Source organism: Oratosquilla oratoria, chromosome 22, assembly GCF_046742065.1.
Source record: "Oratosquilla oratoria isolate Oo_2021 chromosome 22, ASM4674206v1, whole genome shotgun sequence".
In the NCBI taxonomy this organism is placed as follows: domain Eukaryota; kingdom Metazoa; phylum Arthropoda; class Malacostraca; order Stomatopoda; family Squillidae; genus Oratosquilla; species Oratosquilla oratoria.
Genome location: NC_134798.1, coordinates 42102895 through 42107894, shown reverse-complemented (window position 1 = coordinate 42107894; position 5000 = coordinate 42102895). Strand labels below are relative to the sequence as shown.

Sequence of the window (5000 nt, the reverse complement as noted above, 5' to 3'; positions counted from 1 at the left end):
CCCTCCACTACTTAAAAAAACACCATAAGTACTTAATGGAGATTTTTTTTTTCTTTACTTGTTCCCCCTGGTGTCACTAGGTGAAATTAAATAAAAAGGAAACGAAAAAAAAAAAAAAATCTTTGGGGAAAAGTTCAGATTGGTCCAGGAATTAGTTTCATTAACGAAATAGATCTCTTACAACGAAAAAGAATTTAAGTATTTCTCGTCTCACGCCATATTGGAACGTGAGTTTTGAATGTGTGTGTGTGTGTGTGTGTGTGTGTGTGTGCGTGTGTGTATACACGTGTATGTATGTGTGTGCACGTGTGTATGTGCACGTGTGTATGTGTGTGTATACACATGTATGTGTGTGTATGTGTGTATACACGTGTATGTGTGTATGTGTGTATGTTCACGTGTGTGTGTCTGTGTGTGTATGTTGTGTGTGTGTGCGTGTGTATACACGTGTATGTGTGTGTATGTGTGTATGTGCACGTGTGTATGTGTCTGTGTGCATGTATGTATGTGTGTGTGTATACACGTGTATGTGTGTGTATGTGCACGTGTGTGTATGTATGTGTGTGTGTGTGTGTATGTGTGTGCGTGCACGTGTGTGTATGTATTTGTGTATGTATGTGGTTGTATACGGGTTAGGAGCAATGCTCATGGGGTCCCGTCACTTTTTTTTTTCCAATCGTCAAAACTTGCCTGAATTCTTATTCCATAAGACCACACTTCTGTATTTGTGTGTACGTGTGTTTGTGTATGTACATGTGTGTGTACGTGTGTAAGCGTGCACATGTGTGCGTATATGCGTACAAGTTCGCATAAACGACATGAGAATATAAACGTCCTGAGGAAGGCAAACAATAAGTGACGTAAAACTACGTCTGATAAAAACAAAAGAAAAACAAAAGCGAATCGGAAGGTTCCGCGCGCGTACTATGCCTTCCGACACTGCGTCTAAATTTAGCAGAACGACCCTCTCAGTAGACAGCACCACAGGAAGGAAACACTGACGTTGACGGCGCTGACGGCGAAGTAGAAGTAGACGTAGAAGTTGACGTAGGAGTATAAGTAGTATAAATAAAAGTAGAAGTAGAGGTAGAAGTAGTATTAGAAATAAAAGTAGTAGTAGAAATTGGAGTTGAAGTTTAAGTAGAAATAGAAGTAGTAATAGAAATAACAGTATCAGTAGAAGTAGATGTACAAGTAGCAGTAGCTGTATAATTTAAAGTAGAAGTAGAAGTAGCAGTGGAAGTAGAAGTAGCAGCAGACGTAGAAGTAGCAGTGGAAGTAGCAGAAGTAGAAGTAGAAGTAGCAATGGAAGTACAAATAGAAGTAGAAGTAAAAGTAGCAATAACAGCAGAAATAGAAATAGAAGTAGCAGTAGAAGTAGAAGTAATAGAAGCAGTAGAAACATAAGTAGAAGAAGAAATAGTAGAAGCAGCATTAGAAATAGAAGTGGAAGCTTAAGTAGAGGTAGTATTATTAGTAGTTGTAATTGTTATTCTAGCAGTAGTAGTACAGTAGTAGTAGTAGTAGTGGTAGTAGTAGTAGAGGCAGAAGTAGAAATAGACGTAGAAGTAGAGGTGTAGTACTTGTTGTAGTTGTTATTCTAGTAGAAGTAGTAGTAGTAGTAGTAGTAGTAGTAGTAGTAGTAGTAGTAGTAGTAGTAGTAGTAGTAGTAGTAGAAGTAGCAGTAGTTTTTTGTTGTTGTTGCACAAGAACATGACGAAAAAGAAGAATCTGAAGAAAATGCAAAAGAATATGAGGACAAAGAGGAAGGCGATGAAGATAAAGAAGATTAAATGCAGGAAAAGAAAAATAACAGGAAGAAGAAGGAGGAGGAGGAGGTGAAAGAAGAAGTGAAAGAGGAGGAGGAAGAGGAGGTGACATAGGAAGTGAAAGAGGAGGAGGAAGAGGGGGTGACAGAACAGGATGAAGAGGAGGTGAAAGAGGAGGAGGAGGAGAAGGAGGAGGAGGAGGAAGAGGAGGAGTAAGAGGAGGAGGAGGAGGAGGAGGAGGAGGAAGTGGAAGAGGAGGAGGTGAAAGAGAAAGAGGAGGAGAAGGAGGAGGTGGAAGAGAAAAAGGAGAAGGAGGAGGTGGAAGAGAAAGAGGAGGAGGAGGTGGAAGAAAAAGAGGAGGAGCAGGAGGAGGAGGTGGAAGAGGATGAGAAAGTGGATCACCCTAATGAAAAATTCCTCTTCATGGGTGGATTGGGGTGGATGGGGGAGGTGGAAGGGGTATGGGGGGATGGGGGGAATGGAGGGAATTGGCTGACGACCACAACTAAACCCACATAACGCGAGTTTGACACGCAAAGCCCATTCCCAAGAGTTTAACATGTAACCACAAGGTTAACTAACCCAGAACTAAGGGTCGCTAACCTTACTAAGGCTGTGGCAAACTTTATATATTTGGGTCCAATAAGCGCCTCACGATTTTATTCAACTCAAGGACAGACTCTGAGAAGGAAACCATCCCGATTCTATGACGTCACTCTCCCCCTATGACGTTTTGATGACGTCACAGATATGAAAGATTTGTGGCAGTTTGAGATACTGGGTTCTGGCTCGCAGCAGCTGTCAGTTTTATTCAGGTTGATGGGGATCCCTGATTGCTCTAGTCTTCAGGCACCTCTAAGGTTAAAAAAGAAAGAAAGAAAGAAAAAAAAAAAATATATATATATATATATATACACACACACACACACACACACACACACACACACACACATATATATATATATATATATATATATATATATGTATATATATATACACACACGTGTGTGTGTATACTGTTTATCGAAGAGAGGCAGAAAAGTGGGCGTGGTTTATCTGACAAGAAAATTTTTGTTGAGAGCAAGAAAGGCTCATGTCTAGCGTGGTCTACCTCTCTGCGTCAGACGATTTTATTCAACTGAGTGGAAGAGGACTCCAGACGAAGAAGAGCGATCTCAACAAAATTCGATTTTTTTTTTTTTTTTTTTAAATTTCGAAACCAACAGACCAGTGTTTGGGCTACTCAAAGTTTCCCCTCTCCCTCCCCTCCTCCTTCCTCCTCCTCCTCCTCCTCTTCTTCCCCCTATCCATCCCCCTTCCACAGTCTCACACCTTCCCCCTCCTCCTCCCCTGTCCTTCCCCTACCTTCCCCCCCTCCTCCCTCTCCCTCCCCCTGTCTCCCACTTTCCCCCGTCTCTTCCCTGTCCCTCTCCATTCCTCCCCCTCCCCTCCCCTCCCACTCCCTCCTCCTTGTTTTAGTTTCATTACTCCACAAAAACAAACGTTCGAATCCTCCTTGTATTCTTCATTTCTCTGTCTTCGCTTCCCTTTCGTTCTGCTTCGTTCCTGTGGCCATCCTTTGCCGCAATGTCAGCGAATCGGCGGCCAATTACATGACTGATGTCCGCTGTCATGCGATTATCATCAGCCACAGGAGGAGGAGGAAGAGGAAGAAGAGGAGGAAGAGGAGGAGGGCGACGAGGACAAGAGCGAGGACATGGACGTAGACGAGGACGAGGTCAAGGAAGACTAGCAGTAGGAGTAGGACGAGGAGGAGAGGGGGAGGAGGAGGACTAGGAGGAGGAGGAGGACTAGGAGGAGGAGGAGGAAAGGAGGAGGAGAAGGGAAGGATGAGGATAGGGGGAGAAGGAGGAGGAAATGGGAAGGAGGAGGAGGAGGAGGAGGATAAAGAGAGGAGGAGGACCAGGATGAAGATCAAGTGGAGATGGACTAGGAGGAAAAGAAAGAGGACAAGGAGGACAATTAAGAAGAAGAAAAGGAAGAAGGGAAAAAAGAAAAAGGATTTTTTTTTTTTTCCTGGTTTGCTCTTCCATAGTATTTTCCTTTTTTCTTTTCTTTTTCGTCCTTTATCATCGTGATCTCTTTCCCCACGAATTGGGGAGCGTCTATTGTCCCTGCCGCCGGGCGATTTTATTAATACGAACGACTCATCCGCAAGTCAACTGCTGACTTAGCCAGCCATCATTTCCCCACCCCCACCCCATTCTCTCCAGTTTGATTTCTACATGGGGAGCTTAATCGAATGCAAGAATCCCCCCCCATCAGAGTGCCCCCCTAAAGAACCCCCTTGGGAGACTCCCCTACCTAGGAAATCTCCCCTTCCCTAAGGAGACTCCCCCACCCAAAGGGAACCCCCCCCGGGGATGCCCATACGAGGACGAACCCCCCCACACCACAGACCCCCCCTCCCCCCAAGGCTCCACGGGAACACCTTTCCCCCCCTTCATGTCAAACTGGGTGATGACAAAGGCAGATGCTGCCGGGGAGAGTGGCACTCAATATGACACTCGATGTGGCACACAGTATGACACTCAGTGTGGCACTCCATATGGCACTTAGTGTGCCACTTAGTGTAGCATACAGTACGGTACTCAGTGTGGTACTCTGTGTAGTATTCTGTCTGGCATTCAGTGTGTCACTTAGAGTGATACTGAGTATGGCATTCAATGTGACACTGAATGTGGCACACAATATGGCACTCAGTGTGCCACTTAGTGTGATATTCAGTATGGTACTCAATGTGACACTGAATGTGGCACATAGTATGGCACTTAGTGAAGCACATTGTATGGCACTCTGTGTGGTATTCTGCATGGCACTCAATGTGGCATGTAGCCTGGCACTCAGTGTGGCACACAGTGTGGCATGGCACTCTCTGAGGCACTCAGTATGGCACTTATTGTGGCACCCATGTATGCATTTTCATTGGCACTCACTGTGGCACCCTTGGGAGATTTTATACTGATTGGTGCCGGGCGATTTCATCCAGGTAAGAATGACAGAGTTAAGGAGAACCTGTCACTCACCTGAACCCGCGTGGAGCAGTGGGTATCGTTCTTGCCTCAGAATGCGGAAGGTCCGGGTTCGATCCCCGGTAAGTGCAAAGCACTTTCGTGGTTTTCCAACTCCTCTCCATAACGGCTGACATCAGAGGTGCGGTATACCAGTGTCGCATATATATACTTGCATCTGATCAATATGATCGAGCTG

At 45.0% G+C, this 5000-nt stretch overlaps 1 protein-coding gene across 3 annotated transcripts in view; it reads right to left on the bottom strand.

Moving 5' to 3' along the window:
* LOC143037229 (uncharacterized) overlaps positions 1-5000 on the bottom strand; it is a 98650-nt gene that overhangs the window by 84790 nt on the left and 8860 nt on the right. The window lies entirely within an intron of this gene.